This window comes from Rhincodon typus, chromosome 7 (genome assembly GCF_021869965.1).
Source record: "Rhincodon typus isolate 14 chromosome 7, sRhiTyp1.1, whole genome shotgun sequence".
Classification (NCBI taxonomy): Eukaryota; Metazoa; Chordata; class Chondrichthyes; order Orectolobiformes; family Rhincodontidae; genus Rhincodon; species Rhincodon typus.
Window position 1 is genome coordinate 91,442,492 of NC_063338.1, and position 18,443 is coordinate 91,460,934.

At 44.2% G+C, this 18,443-nt stretch overlaps 1 protein-coding gene across 1 annotated transcript in view; it reads left to right on the forward strand.

Moving 5' to 3' along the window:
• Window positions 1-8,063: 8,063 nt before the first annotated feature.
• LOC109912645 (beta-crystallin A2) overlaps window positions 8,064-18,443 on the forward strand; it is a 104,001-nt gene continuing 93,621 nt past the window's right edge. Inside the window, exon 1 of the mRNA XM_048599185.1 lies at window positions 8,064-8,249. The gene's annotated coding sequence lies outside the window, so the exon portion shown is untranslated. The remainder of the gene's footprint in view (window positions 8,250-18,443) is intronic.

The following is an 18,443-nucleotide window of genomic DNA, read 5'->3' on the forward strand; positions in this document are numbered from 1 at the left end:
ACCATCTTCTCCTACTATGCCTAAAAGTCAGATTTTGCAAGGTTGAACACTATCAGTACAAGAGTTTTAAAAGGATAATGAGGAAAGGTATGTATTTAGTCCCATGCTGCAACTTCCTGCAATCAGAAATGTCAAAGTAAATCCATTTGCAACAATTGTTCAAATATTGTAATATTTATCCCTTTCAGTTCTGTGTTTCCTCTTCATTTTTATTTATTCATTTTGTGGGACATGGGCATTGCTGGCTGGCCAGCATTTCTTGCCCATCCCTAGTTGCCCTTGAGAAGGTGGTCGTGAGCTGCCTTCTTGAACCACTGCAGTCCACCTGCTCTAGGTTGATCTACAATGCTATTAGGGAGGGAATTCCAGGATTTGACCTAGCAACAGTGAAGGAACAGCAATATATTTCCAAGTCAGGATGATGAGTGGCTTGGAGGGGAACTTGGAGGTGGTTGTGTTCCCATACGTCTGATGCCTTTGTCCTTCTAGATGGAAGTGGTCGTGGGTTTGGAAGGCGCTGTCTGAGGATCTTTGGTGAATTTCTGCAGTGCATCTTGTAGATAGTACACACTGCTGCTACTGAGCATCAGTGGCGGAGGGAGTGGATCCTTGTGGATTTGGTGCCAATCAAGCGGGCTGCTTTGTCTTGATGGAGTCAAGCCTCTTCAGTGTTGTTGGGGCTGCACTCATCCAGGCAAGTGGAGAGTATTCCATCACACTCCTGACTTGTGCCTTGTAGATGATGGATAGGCTTTGGGGAGTCAGGACGTGAGTTACTCGCCACAGTATTTCTAGCTTCTGACCTGCATTTGTAGCCACTGTGTTTATGTGGTGAATCCAGTTGATTTTCTGATCAATGATAACTCCCAAGATGTTGATAGCGGGGGATTCAGTGATGGTTACACCATTGAATGTCAAGGAGCAGTGGATAGATTGTCTTTTCTTGGTGATGGTCATCGCCTGGCATTTGTGTGGCATGAATGTTACTTGCCAATTGTCAGCCCAAGCCTGGATATTGTCCAGATCTTGTTGCATTTGAACATGGACTGCTTCAGTATCTGAGGAGTTGCGAATGGTGCTGAACATTGTGCGATCATTGGCGAACATCTCCACTTCTGACCTTATGATGGTCATTGATGCAGCAGCTTCAGGTGGTTGGGCTGAGGACACTACCCTGAGGAACTCCTGCAGAGATGTCCTGGAGCTGAGATGACTGACTTCCAAGAACCACGACCATCTTCCTATGTGTCAGGTATGATCCTAACCACTGGAGAGTTTGCCCCCTGATACCCATTGATTCCAGTTTTGCTAGGGCTCCTTGATGCCACATCCATTCGAATGCAGCCTTGATGTCAAGAGCTGTCACTCTCACCTCACCTCTGGAATTCAGCTCTTTTGTCCATGTTTGAACCAAGGCTGTAATGAGGTCAGGAGCTGAGTGGCCCTGGCAGAACCCAAACTGGGTGTCACTGAGCAGGTTATTGCTGAGCAGGTGCTGCTTGATAGCGCTGTTACTGACACCTTCCATCACTTTACTTATGATCAAGAGTAGACTGATGGGGCGGTAATTGGCCGGGTTGGATTTGTCCTGCTTTTTATGTACAGGACATACTTGGGCAATTTTCCAAATTGTCGATTAGATGCCAGCATTGTAACTGTACTGGAACAGCTTGGCTAGGGGAGCGGCAAATTCTGGAGTACAAGTCTTCAGTACTATTGCCGGAATGTTGTCAGGGCCCATTGCATTAGCAGTATCAGGTGTCTCCAACCATTTATGATATCACATGGAGTGAATTGAATTGGCTGAAGACTGGTATCTGTAATGCTGGGGACCACTGGAGGAGGCCGAGATGGATCATCCACTTGGCACTTCTGGCTGAAGATAACTGTGAATGCTTCAGCCTTATCTTTTGCACTGATGTGCTGGGCTCTTCCATCTTTGAGGATGGGGATATTTGTGGAGCTGCCTCCTCCAGTGAGCTGTTTAATTGTACACCACCATTCACGACTGGATGTGACAGGACTGCAGAGCTTAGATCTGATCTGTTTGTTTTGGGATCGCTTAGCTCTGTTTATCACTTGCTGCTTTTGCTGTTTGGTGTGCAAGTAGTCCTGTTTGGTGGCTTTACCAGGTTGATACCTCATCTTCAGGGATGCCTGGTGCAGTTCCTGGCCTGCCCTCCTGCACTCTCCATTGAACCAGGGTTGATCCCCTGGCTTAATGGTAATGGTTGAGTGGGGGATATGCCCGGCCATGAGGTTACAGACTGTGCTGGAGTACAATTCTGCTGCCGTTGATAGCCCACAGCGTCCCATGGATACCCAGTCTTGAGTTGTTAGACCTTTGCAAATTCTGTCCCATTAGCATAGTGATAGTGCCACACAACACGATGGATGTTGTTCTCAATGTGAAAGCAGGAATTTGCCTCCACAAGGACTGTGCGATGGTCACTCTTACTGATACTGTCATGGACAGACACAACTGCAGCTAGCAGATTAGTAAGGATGTGGTCAAGTATGTTTTTCCCTCTTGTTGGTTCCCTCACCACCTGCCACAGACCCAGTCTGGCAGCTATGTCCTTTAGGACCTGACCAGCTTGATCAGTAATATTGCTTTGCTCTACTGCTAATTATTTTGCCTCTGATTCAGGATGTTGTGATCAGTATGTGTGTTGTGACCTTACAGTGACAAATATTTGCAAAGACACCAGGAAAATCTCTTTGATTCTTCACTGAGTTACAACCAAATGAGAGAACAGATCGTATTTTGGTTTTGTGGCTCACCTAAAAGCCAGCTTTTCCAGCAGTACAGCATTCCCTCAGTACCGTCACTGTAATGTTAGCCCAGATTATGTGCTGAAGTCTTTAGAGAGGTGCTGAGTTTCTGTGAGTTCAAAATAAGATATAGAAATCGGCACATACAACCAGCTGTTGAAAGGTGTGAAGTTTTACTCATGAGTTCCCACTAAACATGCCAGGGAAAGTTAGCCTTGTCCACTGAAATAAAATAAATTTCTAATGGCATCACAGGGAGGTGATGACCTGGTGGTATTATTGCTGGACCGTTAATTCAGAGGCCTGGAAAATGTTATGGGAACCTGACTTCAAATCCTGGCATGGCTGATGGTGGAATTTGAATTCAATAAAAAAAATCCAAAATACATTTATGCGTGGAACCACAAGAAATGGGTGGGGCCCTCAATGAATATTTTTCCTCTGTGTTTATGCGGAGAAAGACGGAAAGACTTTGGAACTTGGGGACGTTAGTGGCGATATCTTGGGGACAGTCCATATCACAGTACAGGAGGTGTGGAAGTATTAGAATGTACGAAGGTGGATAAATCTCCTGGTCCTGACCAAATATATCTAAGACCCCTACAAAAGGATAGGGAAGAAATTGTGGGCGCCCTGCTGATATATTTGCATCATCGTTGGCCATGGGTGAGGTCCTGGAAGACTGGATAGTAGCGAATGTTGTTCAAGAAGGGCTGCAAAGAAAAACCTGGGAATTATAGACCAGTAAGCTTAACATCTGTAATAGTAGGAACTGCAGATGCTGGAGACTCTGAGATAACAAGATGTAGAGCTGGATGAACACAGCAGACCAAACAGCATCATAGGAGCAGGAAGGCTGACGTTTCAGGCCTAGACCCTTCATCAGAAATGGCTTAACTTACATCTGTGGTAGGTAAGTTACTTGAGAAGATTCTGAAGTATAAGATATACATGCATTTGGAAAGACAGGGTTTGATTAGGAGATAGTAGGAACTGCCGATGCTGGAGTCAGAGATGTGGAGCTGGAGGAACACAGCAGGCTCGGCAGCATCAGAAGAGCAGGAAAGCTGACATTTTGGGCCATCACCAAGGAAAAGGTGCTAATAAAACTGATTGGCCTGAAGGTGGACAAGTCACCTGGACCAGATGGACTACACCCCAGAGTTCTAAAGGAGATAGCTGAAGAGATAGTGAAAACGTTAGTGTGATCTTTCAGGAATCGCTAGAGTCAGGGAGGGTCCCAAAGGACTGGAAAATCGCTAACATGACACCTCTGTTTAAAAAGGGGGTAAGGCAAAAGACAGAAAATTACAGGCCAATTCGCCTAACCTCGGTCGTGGGCAAGATTTTGGAGTCCATTGTAAGGGATGAGATTTCTGAATATTTGGAAGTGTATAGTAAAATAGGGCAAAGTCAGCATGGTTTCATCAAGGGGAGGTCATGCCTAGAAAATCTGCTAGATTTTTTGAGGAAGTCATGAGCAGGGTAGACCAAGGAGAACCAATGGATATTATCTGCCTGGACTTCAAGAAGGCCTTTGACAAGGTGCCACACACGAGGCTGCTGAGTAAGATTAAGGGCCCATGGTGTTAGAGGCAAGGTCCTAGCATGGATAGAAGATTGGCTGTCTGGCAGAAAGCAGAGAGTGGGGATAAAGGGGTCTTTCTCAGGATGGTAGCCGGTGACAAATGGTGTTCCGCAAGGGTCAGTGTTGGGACCACAACTTTTCACTTTATACATTAATGATCTAGATGAAGGAACTGTGGGCATTCTGGCTAAGTTTGCAGATGATACAAAGATAGGTGGAGGGACAGGTAGTATTGAGGAGGTGGGGAGGCTGCAGAAGGATTTGGACAGGTTAGGAGAGTGGGCAAAGAAGTGGCAAATGGAGTACAATGTGGGAAAGTGTGAGGTCATGCACTTCGGTAAGAAGAATAAAAGCATGGACTATTTTCTAAATGGAGAGAAAATTCTGAAGTCTGAAGTGCAAAGAGACTTGAGAGTTCGAGTCCAGGATTCTCTCAAGGTAAGCTTGCAGATTGAGTCTGTAGTCAGGAAGGCAAATGCAATGTTGGCACTTATTTTGAGAGGACTTGAATATAAAAACAGGGATGTACTCCTGAGGCTTTATAAGGCTCTGGTCAGGCCACATTTGGAGTATTGCGTGTAGTTTTGGGCCCCATATCTCAGGAAGGATGTACTGGCCCTGGAGCGGGTTCAGAGGAGGTTCACAAGAATGGTCCCAGGAAAGGAAGGCTTAACATGTGAGGAACGTTTGAGGACTCTGGGACTATACTCATTCGAGTTTAGAAGGATGAGGGGGGTTCTAATTGAAACTTACAGAATACTGAATAGAGTGGATGTTGGGAAGATGCTTCCATTGGTAGGAAATTCTAGGACCCGAGGGCACAGCCTTAGAGTAAAGGGAAGACCCTTTAGAACGGAGATAAGGAGAAACTTCTTCAGCCAGAGAGTGGTGAATCTATGGAATTCACTGCCACAGAAGGCTGTGGAGGCCAGGTCATTGAGTACATTTAAGACTGAGATAGATACGTTCTTGATTATCAAGGGGATCAAGGGTTACGGGGAAAAAGCAGAAGAATGGGGTTGAGGAACTTATCAGCCATGATTGAATGGTGGAGCAGACTTGATGGGCTCAATGGCCAAATTTCTGCTCCTATGTCTTATGGTCTTAAGGATCCTTCTTCAGAAAAATGGATTGATTAGGAGTACTCAGCATGGCTTCGTTTGTGGGAGGTCATGCCTCACAAATCTGTTAGAGCTCTTTGATGAAATGATCAGGAATGATGATGAGGGCAGGGCAGTAGACATAGTCTATGTGGGTTTCAGTAAGGCCTTTGATAAGGTTCCACATGGTAGGCTGCTCTGGAAGGTAAGTTTGCATGGAATCCAGGGAGAGCTGGCAAATTGGATACACAATGAGCTTGGTTTTAGGAAGCAGAGAGTAATGGTGGAAGAATGCTTTTTGGAGTGGAAACCTGTGACTAGTGGTGTGCCTCAGGGATCGGTGCTGGGCCCATTGCTGTTTGTTATCTATAATCAGTGATTTGAATGAGAATGTACAACACATGATTAGTAAGTTTGGAGATGACACTAATATAAGCGGTATCGTGGACAGTGAGGAAGATTATCAGAAATTGCAGCAGGATCTTGATTAGCTAGGGAACTAGGCTGAGAAATGGCAAATGGAGTTTAATATAGGTAAGTGTGAGGTGTTGCATTTTGGAAAGTCAAATCAAGGTGGGAGTTTCATGGTGAATGGTAGGGCCTTGAGGGGTGTAGTGGAACAGAGGGACCTTGGAGTTCAGGTACATGGTTCTCTGAAAGTGGAGTCACAGGTAGACAGGGCAGTGAAGAAGGTGCTTGGCACACGAGCCTTCATCAGTCAAGGCATTGAGTACAGAAGTTGTGATGTTATGTTGAAGTTGTACAGGATGTTGGTGAGGCTGCACTTGGAGTATTGTGTTCAGTTTTGGTCACCTTGCTATAGGAAGGATGTTGTTAAACTGGAAAGAGTGCAAAAGAAATTGACAAGGTTGTTACCAGGACTCAAGGGACTGAGTTATAGGGAGAGGTTGGACAAGCTAGGACTTTTTTCTTTTGGAGTGTAGGAGACTGAGGGGGGATCTTATTAGAAGTGTATAAGATCATGAGAGGCATGGATAGGGTGAATGCACTCAGTCTTTTACCCAGGATTGGGGAATTAAGGACTAGAGGGCAGCAGTTTAAGGTAAGAGAGGAAAGAATAAATGGGAACCTTGAGGGACAACTTTTTTACACAGAGGGTGATATGCATATGGAATGACCTGCCAGTGGAAGTGGTTGAAGTGGGTACATTTAAACTCATTTGGACAAATACATGGGATAGGAAAGGTTTAGAAGGATATGGGCCAAGTGCAGGGAAATGGGATTAGCGGAATGGACATTTTGGTTGGCATGGACCAATTTGGGCCAAAGGACCTGTTTCCCTGTTGTAGGACTCTATAATCATCTAAGGTCGACCATGAATCCATTGTTGATTGTCAGGAAAAAGCCAACTGGTTCACTAATGTCTTTTAGGGAAGGAAACTGCCATCCTCACCTGGTCAGGCCTACATGTGACTCCAAACCCGAGGCAATGTGGTTGACTTAATTGGTCAAGATGGGTAAAGAATGCTGGCTTTGCCAACAATGCTGTCATCCTTAGACTGCACCTGAAGTACTTTGCAGCTTTTGTCTCCTTACCTAAGGAAGGAAAATATTGCAATACAGGGATGAAAGTTCACCAAACTTGTTTTGGGATGCCAGAACTATGGAGAGTAGTTGGGGAAACTGATCCTGTATTCTGTCGAATTTTGATGAATGGGTAGTGATCTCATTAAAACCTAATAAAAAAAAGTCACAAGTCTTATTTGGTACCAAACAACCTCAGCTGCATCAAACAATTACTTTAACAAACTTAGAGTCTCATTCCTGCGGATTTTGATTATTGCTGGAGATCTTTTCATTATTTCTACTTGCTGTCACCTTTACATCTATTCTTTCTTCTCCTTACTTTATTTCTGACTGCGTTTTGAATTAAACGTTTTGGTTTGGACTTGGTTCTTCAACATCATTGGTTGAAGTGTTGTTACTGGCTTTGCTCACACACGTCCTGAATGCTTTATCAAGGGATTGAGCTTTAAATGCGGAAGGAGTCTGAAAGCTTACGTAAATGCTGTGAAAGAAAATCATGACGGTGACCTCCTTACTGTTGGCCCCAAAATCCCAACCACTGTGCTCACGGTTTCATTGGCAACTGACCAGATGAAGCCCTTGTCGATGTATCTATAAGGTCACAACACACACGGTGATCAGAGGAAACCTTCTCCCAACCTTCTTACTCAGAGTTAAGATTAATATCGACGGAGGTAATGCAGAACTGAAAGAAGGAAACAGGAAAGGAACAAATAAATGGAACAGAAACTGAACAATGCAGGAAACCTTGGCACCAATCCAATTCCGCCCAGAGTGGGTATTGATGTTCGTGCAATTGATTCTAACAGAATCTGTGTTAACAAGGACGTGAGAATTCAGGTCATACTGCGAATTATTTGGACTCACAGGAAATAGGCAATTAAAGGGGTTATTTTAAGTGCTTTTGTATTGACTCACACAGAATTTACAGCATGAAACACAGGCCCATTTGGCTAAAGAGATCCCGACACGTGTCACATGAGCCTCCTGTCACTCTCCTGTATCTAACGCTGCCAGCACATGCCTCCCGTTTTCTCCCTCCTGGACTTGCTCTTAAATGTGTAACCGGGCTATTCACCTCAGCCACCCAATGTGGTGGTGAATATAAACACCAGCAGGGCCTTGTGGGGCCGAACGGCCTGGTCCTCTCCGACTTACCCTGCGAATTCCATGCTCTCACTGCTCTCTGTGCAAAGAGATGACGAGGGGAGGAGAGACGGAAGCATGTCACAAGACTGGTAAGCAATCAATGTTAGGTAATTAGCCCCAGGTTAATGCTTTGGTGAAATGGGTCAAAATTACAGGCAAGGTGATGCCCAAGTAGTATTATCATTCAATGGTTAATCCAGGTAATATTCTGAAGGCCCAGGTTTGAATCCTGCCATGGCAGATGCTGGATTTTAAATTCCATAAGAATCTGGAATTCAGAGTCTAATGATGACCATGAATCTGTTGTCGGGGGAAAAATCCACCTGGCTCACTAATGTTCTTGAGGGAAGGAATCTGCGATCGTTACCTGGTCTGGCCTCCATGTGACTCCAGACCCACAGCAATGTGGTTAACTCTTAACTGCCCGCTGCGGGTAGAGGGCAACAAATGCGGGCAATGCCCTCAGCTCGTGAACGAATTATAAAAAATCATACCATGACAGCTGGTGGGATTTAAATTCCATGAATAAATTTTGAAAACTAAGGTTGAATCCTATTGGCTGAGTCCAAGTTGTGTTAGGAATTTGGAGAGATTTTTGTTCTCGCTGGATCTTACCAAACTCGCCTCATGAACTGCTCATCCCCCTCCCTGCTGTCCCTCGTGTCCAATTCTAGCCCCATTTTGCTGTGCCCCTGCTCTGAGTTTAAGAGCAGGGAGGTTATGTTACAGCTGTATAGAGTGCTGGTGAGGCCATACCTGGAGTACTGCGTGCGGTTTTGGTCTCCTTATTTGAGAAAGGATGTACTGGCATTGGAGGGGGTGCAGAGGAGATTCACTAGGTTGTTCTGGAGTTGAGAGGGTTGGCTTTTGAGGAGAGATTGAGTCGACTGCGATTATATTCATCGGCATTTAGAAGAATGAGGGAGGATCTTACAGAAACGTGTAAAATTATGAAGAGAATAGATAAGATAGAAGCAGGGAGGTTGCTCCCACTGGCGGGTGAAACTAGAACAAGAGGGCATAGCCTCAAAATTAGGGGAGCAGATTTAGGATTGAACTGAGGAGGAACTTCTTCACCCAAAGGGGTGTGAATCTGTGGAATTCCCTGCCCAGTGAAGTAGTTGAGGCTTCATCATTGTACGTTTTTAAAGCTAAGATAGATAATTTTTTGAACAGTAAAGGAATTAAGGATTATGGTGAGAGGGTGGGTAAGTGGAGCTGAGGCCACGATAAAGTCAGCCATGATCTTATTGAGTGGCAGAGCAGGCTCGAAGGGCCAGATGGCCTCTTGCTCCTATTTCTTATGTTCTTATGAAAAGCATAAAAGATGGAGCAAAGTGTTCCTGCCATTGGGATGGATCTGTCTGGACTTCTCATCCAATTCTGTCACAAATCTCTCCATAGCCCATGTTGCTTAGACCTTTATTAGATTCTGCCCATTGTCTCAGCAATGGTGACCACTGTTGATTGTCATCAAAACCCATCAGGTTCAACTAATGCCCTTCAAGGAATGGAATCTGCCATCCTTACCCAGTGTGGCATCCATGTGACTCCAGACCCACACCAATGTGGCTGAGTGTGAACTGCCCTTCGAAATAGCCTGGCAAGCCGCTCAGTTCAAGGGCAATTAAGGATGGGCAACAAATGTTTGCTTTACCAGTGACACCCGTATCCAAAAATGAATACATTAAAACAGGATGAAGTTCAATACAGAGAAAAATGAGGTGTAATGTTTTGTAAGAAAGGATATGGAGAGATAATGAAAAACAAATAGTACAACTCCAAACAGAACGTAAGAACATGGAAATCTGAGTTTATTTGTGGGTAAATCTTTAAAGGTGGCAGAACAGGTAGAGAGAGCAGTTAATAAATAATACCCCAGGGAAGGTGCTGCTGACCTAATGGTATTAGCACTAGGCTTATTAATCCAAATATTCCAGACAATATTCTGGGGACTGGGTTCAAATCCCACCATAGTAGACCTAATGATGATCTTGAAACTATTGTCAATTTTTAAAAAACCCATCTGCTTCACTAATGGCCTTTTGGGAAGGAAACTGCTATCCTTACCTGGTCTGGCCTATATGTGACTCGAAACCCACAACAATGCAGTTGACACGTAACTGCCCACTGGGAAATAAATGCTGGCCTCAGCCAGTTATGCCCACATCTCATGAAGAAATTCCAAAAAAAACAAAACCTCAGCTTTATTAATAGGAACATTGAGTACAAGAGCAAGAGGATTATGTTGAATTTGTACAAGACACTTGTTAGACCTCAGTAGTGTGTCCATTTCTGGGCACCACACTTTAGAAAGGATGTGAAGGCATAGGAGAGAGTGCAGAAGCCATTCATGGAAATTTTGTTCCGAGGATACATTAGTTATGAGGAAAGACTGCAGAATTTGAGAACAGTTCTTCTTGAAGAAAAGAAGATAAATAGGAGATTGGGTGGAGGCTTTCAAAATCATAAACTGGTGGGAAAGAGCGAAACTGTTCCTGCTCACAAGAGGATGAGATGTGAGAGAATTTCGATTGAAAGCAATTAGTATCAGAAGCAAAAGTGATATGAGGAAAAATATCTTCACAGAGCAAGTGCCTGAGGGTATGGTGGAGGCAGGTTCAATTGAGACTTTCAAAAGGGAATCAGACTTTTATCAGAAAAGGAAGACTGAATGACTCTGTAACAACTCTGTAAGATATTGGAGATTGTTCACTCTACTGAAGGTTGGAGAGGGGTGATGGAACGTTCCAGAAAGATGATATTCAAGTCACTAAATGTTCCTCAATACTTCCTGTGTGAAGGTTAGAAATGTGATTGAAATTCACCTAGCAACAGCCACTTGTTGGGAAATACAGTATGTTTTTCTGTAGATTATTTTCTGTTGTTTTTCCTCCAGATTGTGTTGCTGGCCCAGGTGATTAGCTGAATCGTGATATAAGGATTTGTAAATGCAATCTGTTTATCTGAAGTTTACAGTCATTCTGAGTCAGTGTAACCCTATAGTGCAGATAAAGCACTTTCATAATAACCAGGAGTGAAGAGTAATTAAAAATCTCTCAGGATGTACTTTCCAAACTGAACATTAATGAGCTCCAACAGGATGAAATTGTGAGATATCAGTTTACAATAACTTCTGACCTTGTTGCAGGTGAGACGTCAAAACAATGCCCCTTGTACTATCGCTGGTGGACATGAAAATCCCATGGTTCCATTTCAAATTTGGGCAAAGGAGGCCATCTCCACTTCCTTAGCAAATATTTATCCCCTCAAACATCATTTAAGTGAAAATAAAATTAAAGATTGCCTGAATATTTTTACATTTTGGGAGCTTGCTGTGCACAAACTTTGCAACAATATCTGCAAGAAGTACCTCCCCGCCTGTGAATTGCCTCGGGACATTCCTGGGTTATGAAAGTCACTATATAAATGCAGTTTCTCTACCTCTTTTGTCAGAAAGTTCAAAAGGCCCATACGTAAGCAACATTTCTTCTGAATTAATGTTGACTCGTTTGCTCTCTTAGTTTCACTGCAATAATTCTCAGGTTTACTTTTGATAATCAATATTTCACATGGAATAGAGAAACATTTCTCACCAGGATGTGGACATCACTGGCTTTATCAGCATTTATCATCCATCACTAGTTGTCCTTGAGAAGGTAATAGTGATATCTTCTTGAACCATAGCAGTTCCTGGACATAGAGGCACACCGTGGTGTTAGAAAGACAGTTCCAGGATTTTGACCCAGGAACAGTGATATATTTCCAAGGCAGGACGATGAGTGGCTTGGAGGGGAACTTGCAGGGGGTGGTGTTCCATGTATCTGCTGCCCTTGTCCTTCTGGATGGAAGTGGTCATTGGTCTGGAAGGTGCTGCCTAAGGATCCTTGGTGAATTTCAGCAGTGCATCTTGAAAATGGTACACACTGCTGCTACTGAGCGTTGGAGATGGAGGAAATGGATGTGTCAGCACTTACAGCTTTCACCTCAGATCTCCAGCATCTCCAGTTCTTTGTTTTGTTTTGAGTAAGTGTTGAAGGTGGTGGATGGGATGCCAGTCAAGTGGATTGCTTTGTTCCACATAGGATCAAAGGTTGGTGGCTTTGCTCAGAGATGGAAATCAATCCTGGGGACAGGAATGGTTGCAGCCCAATATGGGGATGTAAGTCTGGCCCAAGAGCACACTAGTATCCTCCACTGTGACTATATCGGTCATGACAAAAGACTGGGTATTATGTTTGCTCTAGTTTAGCCATTAACATCACTACACAGGAGAAAGATGTGCCCCTTCATCACAACCCTATCCCTAATACAGGAGTGAAAAAAAGAGTAAGCAGGACACTGGGAGTAGGGAGGGTGGGAGAGTCGGGGGCTAGTTCAATGCAGCATAAGTATCGTCAGATGAACATCAATCACTTTAGAAACTCAACCTTCATAAATTCATGAAGGACTGGGAAACGCAAGGTTACAGGGACAAGGTACTGGGGAAGGTCTTAGGAAGGTCAGTGTGGACTCAATGGACTGAATAGCCTACTTCAACACTGTAGAGCTTCTACAATTCTATGACACATTGACCTTAGAGGGAGGTCCCACTTGGAACACTGTGAGCAGGTCTGGGCATCCCACCTTAGGATGGATAGATTGGCCTTGGAGGGACTACAATGTAGGTTTACAAGAATGATACCTGGACTTTAGGGGTTAAGTTGTGAGGAGAGATTAGGTTTGTTTTCTCTAGAATTTAGAATTTTAAGGGGATGATCTGATCAATCTGATTGACATTAAAAGGAAAAGACAGGGTAGATAAAGATAAACAATTTCCATTGGCTGGGGATTCTAGAACTAGGGGGCATAGTTGAGAACGAGGGCCAGAGCATTCAGGAGAGATGTTAGAAAGCACTTCTGCACACAAAGGGTAGTAGATGTTTGGAACTTGCTTCCACAAATGGCAGTGGATGCTGGATCAGTTGTTAATTCTGTGATGGATAATGTTTTGTTAAGCAAAGGTATTAAGGGATATGGGCCAAAGGCAGGTGTCTAGAGTTAGGCTACAGATTAGCCATGATCTCATTGAATGCTAGCATAGGCTTGAGGGGCTGAATGGCCTACCCGTGTTCCTACGTTCTCTATCTCTTGCTTTCTTTAAGACACTCCTTAAAAGCTTTTCTTTTTCCCCATTGGATGTTGGTATTGTTGGCAAAGCCAGCATTTATTGCCCTTCCCATGTTACGAACGTATGAAATTGGGCCAGAAGATTGCTCAGGAGAGGGTGGGATCAAACCCAGGTCTCTGGCACTGTCAGGCAGCAGTGTTAACCACTGTGCCACCCTCTGTACTGTGCTAGTGGATGCTACATGCTCTCTTTCCATGGACACTAGGCCGGAGACGTAACTGCAGAAGAGGGGACAGAGAGTTGGGTACTGAAGCCTCCTCCACAACCCACTGTTGATGGTCACCTTGGTGAGGCTTAGGAGCAAGGACATGTGGTCCTCTTGCCCCCATCCCATCCTTTCCACACAGGGTGCCGACAGAGCAGAAAAATGAGGCTGAAGTAACCAAAAATTAAAAGCAGCCTTTTTGAAGAATTAAGCAGGAGTGATAAATGTCTATATTAAAATTGAACTACTCTACACTATTTCCTCCAGGCCAAAAACTTTGAACTGGTACCTGATGAACCTACTTAATCTCTTATTGCATGGCACCCACCTGGAGTGGGGTGGTGGGGGCACACTCTATTCCTCCAGATCCTCACTGAAATGAGGGAGAGACCCCCCGTATAGAGAGTGCTCCATTGGGGATCTCTGCCACCAAAGGCTAGGCAATTATTGGAAGGAGTAGTCAGGCAGCAAACAAAAGCGAGGAAGTGAAGAGGGCCCAGCGATAGCTCATACAGGAAATATCTCCGCACCTTTTTAAAGGGAACTTTCTCGAGACAGCTCAAATGAAGGATCCTGAGGGAGGGGTTTGGTCTCTGATATCCAAATGAATGGATGGAAGTCAGTTCATTCAGAATCCCACCGTACTCATGAGCTGTTTTGATCCCCTGTGCGTTCCCGGGGCTGGGTACCACAGGCAGGAGGCTCTGGGATGGCCTGGGCCTTGGAATAGACAGTGACCGATACCGTAATGGCTAAACACATCCATCCAGTCTGTTCCCTCTGACCCTAGCACTACTGCACTCCCAACACCGCTCCCTGAGGCCTGGTCATTCAAGCCCTCTTCTCCGCCAGACATCCCCCAACCCTGCTGCATCCTTATGACAACCACTCCGAGAAAAAATGCCACAACCTGCCATGTGCAATGTGACCAAGACCCAAACTTCTGGTCCAGATACAAGTTGGGCGATTCCTGGAAGAAGGTGTAGGGACTCAGGACAGAAACATGTCATCATTGAAGCTGTGCCTCTGACAGAAGAAGTACATCCTCAGGGAACACTGTCTGAGAGAGGACTCAGTGTCTATGTTTAGGTGGGAACAATCGCTTACTTGCTAAAGTATCACAACAAAGGCAGTACAGGGAAAAGGCAGGAGATTGGCACTAGCAATAATGCTGACGCAGGCATATTGGGCTGAAAGGCCTCTTTCTGTGCTGTAATAATTCCTTAGTTCCTCACCAGCAGCATCTACTTATATTCCGGTAGCACCTGGAATGGGGTAACATGCACCATGGTGTTCCACAGAGCACTGACAGATGGAAATTTACACTGGTCCATTGTCTCCTTCTCTGGCTGGAAAAGTAGGTTTCAGGAAGAGAAAGAGGGAAAGGGTAGAGGGGTGAGGTTCAGAGAGAGGATTTGAGGACTTAGCGTTTTGACAGCCGCAGGTCTAACAGCCTGATGTTGGGGAAAATGAAGTTGGTAGGGGGTTGTGGGAGACAGAACTGGAGGAGCACAGTGTTCTCAAACGGTAAGACCTGAGACAGTTACAGAGAAGGGAATCCGCGGTAATGATAGATAACACAGTCAGATCGGGTATGGAAGAATTTGAAAGTAACAATGAGAATTTTGAAATTAAGGCCTTGCTGGACTGGGAGCTAATGCCAGTGAGCAAGTACAGGGTCTGGGAGGGTCAGGACTTGGTATGGCATAAGATACAGGTGCTGTAGGGTACATTGGAACCTAGGAGTTAGGAGCAGGAACAAGCTATTCAGTTCTTTGAGATTGGTCCACCATTCGATCAGATTGTGACTGATCTGATTGTGGCCCAACTCCTCTTTCCCTTCTTTTCCAAAAGATGATATAAAATAGGAACATGAGTAGGCCATTTGGCCCCTTGAGCCTGGCCTGCCATTCAGTAGGATTATGGCTGATCTCACATTCCTCACTTTCCTGCCCTTTCCCCATAACCTTTGATTCCCCAACTGATCAAGAACCTATCTATCTCAGCCTTAAATATACACTTGGACTCTGCCCCCACCGTTGTAAGGAATTCCAAAGACTCACAACCCTCCGAGAGAAGAAATTCCTCCTCATCTCAGTCTTAAATTGGTGCCCCTTTATTCTGAGACTATGCCCTGTGGTCCTAGACTCTCCCAAGGGGAGAAACATCCTCTCAGCATTTCCCCTGTCAAGCCCCTTAAGAATCCTGTATGTTCCAGAGAGATCATCTCTCATTCTTCTCAACACCAGTGAGTAGATATCCTTTGCCTCCCTTGTTAGTCAATTCTATTTCTGCCACAAAATATTCAATCATGTCTGAGGTGAAAACCAGTTTATGGGGTATGAAGAAAGAGAGGTTACAGCTATGGTGCACAGTTTGAAAAGAGAACCTTCAGCATCCATTATGTTCTAGGCTATATTTGCTGCCATTTGAAGATAATCCGAAAAATCTTCTTCATGCGAGCTGCTCAAACGATGTTCAATTTAGCAGAAACCTGTTCCCTTCCATTTCATAGCTTCTTAGCAACTGTGAATAATTATGGCTGGGTTGCTATGGGAATCTCCTCAAAGGACATGAGGATTGGCTTCAGGGCGTGCAATATAGCTGATGATGTTTGATAAATATTTATCCGGAACTGTGACATATTAACTGCCAGTGAACAGGGGAAGGTCAATACTTAAAAAAAAAGGGACATCTGTTACTTTTACCACAGAAGCGTCAGCAAGCTAACTGTTTGATCAAGCAAACATTTCCAGATAACTCACTTAACCAACCGAAGCAAGGAGTAGCTGTGAAGAGGAACTGCTAATCATTGGACAAAGGTGATCAAAAACACCTTTGAAATGGGACAGTGGTCGGAGGAGGGAGGGCTAGATTTCCTTTAGTCCCACTATATCTTGCAAAGTGTTGACACAGTAAAGCTTTAATTATCTCAGACAGTTGGAGGAAGTCTCTCTCTCTCTTTCTCATAGCAACCACGTTGTATCCATCACAAGGAGATATGTTTAGTAGACCTGACTTACAAGAACTCTGTTAATTAAGAGATCAGCGATGAAATTGTATAAACGTGTTACTCAATGTACATTTGCACAACAGGAAGCATCTACAATTGCTTTTATGTTTCTCTATCAAATTCTAATGTTATTTTGATTTACTCCTGTTGTCACAAACCCCACCAAATGGCACTAGCTCTGAGGATGGCATGGGTTGACAGCTGTGGTTAGACAGGAAGGGCAATAACTTGCATTTACGTAAGGCCAGTCCCCGGGTTGTGAATGGGTTCAATTCCTGAGTACATTCACAAGTCAATCTGTACACTAGTTGGAACACAATGCAGGACAATGTAAAGTGTCCACTTGTAAGAACGGGAAATGTTCATATGTCATGGAATCATAGAGTCATACAGCATGGAAACTGATCCTTTGGTCCAACCAGTCCATGCTGACCATAATCCTAAACTAAACTAGTCCCACCTGCCTGCACCTGGCCCATATCCCTCCAAACCTTTTCTATTCATGAACTTATTCAAATGTCTTTCAAATGTTGTAACTGTACCTGCATCCACCACTTTCTCTAGAAGTTCATTCCACACATGAACTGCTCTGTGTGTAAAAAAATAGCCTCTCATGTCTTTTTTAAATCTCTCTCCTCTCACCTTAAAAATATGCCCCCTAGTCTTGAAATCCCCCTCCCTAGGGAAAAGACAACTACCATCTACCTTATCTATACCCTTCATTATTTTATAAACCTCTCACCTTCTATGCTCCAGTGGGAAATGTCCCAGCCTCTCTTTATAACTCAAACCCTCTGTTCCTGGCAACATCCTGGTAAATCTTTTTCTGAACCGTCTCCAGCTTCATAATATCCTTCCTATAACAGAGTGACCAGATCTGGGCACAGGGCTCCAGATGAGGCCTCACCAAACATAACGTTCCGACTCCTATACTCAAAGGTCTGAGCAATGAAGGCAAACATGTTAAACGCCTTCTTAACCAAATTATCTATGTGTGATTGGATCTTTAAAATTACACCCCTGTATGAGATGTGTATGAGTGCTCATAAGTCATATGTTCATAAATCCCCCTGCACCTTCACAAAAATAACCCACCTCAAAGGAGCACTGCAGTACAAAAGCTTAATGTCTTGTTAGGACAAAACCTTGGGCAAGGGGGGAGCTTTTAAGGAGCATCTTAATGGAGGAGAGAAAGAAGGCGAGGCAGAGAGATTTGGGAAGAGATATTCTAGAGTTCAGGTACAGGTTCAGGATTGCACCAGGCTGGTGAGTGAGGAGATCTCTGGTTATGACTTTTCAACTCTCATAAGCATGGGGCTAGGTTTGCTGGAAGATCCAGTTTTATCTTCCCTGCTGATTTTTTCATATTTTGCTATGATCTCAGCTGATGTTGACAGAAGACAAGTCAGACCCCAGACTGGAGCCTGACTTGGTAAACCCTAATTTTGCTTTTTTCTTCAAATGTGGAGATCAGTTGCAGAATATGTTCACCAGAGTCTGCTAGTGTACCTTTAACACAAAGAACAATATATTTATTAAAGGAGAAAACATGAAGTCTTTCTAACTTTGTGTCCAATGTAATGTAGTTCATTACAGACATAAGAAAAGGATTCACATTCACACTACTCCTTTTTATCACCTTTCTAAACACCAAAACTCCTGTGAGGAATTCTCATCATTTCCACACCAAGGTTTTTTTCAGGCTGGCACAGCTTCAATCGGTTCCATCTGGCAAACTTCTGTACATTCGCTAGCTGCCTTTCCTTCAGCTGGTATCACTCCCTGAGGCTTCTAAAACAGGCTGCAAACTATTTTCAGTAGGCCAAGCAGCATCAGAGGAGCAGGAAGGCTGACGTTTCGGGCCTAGACCCTTCTTCAGAAATTTCTGAAGAAGG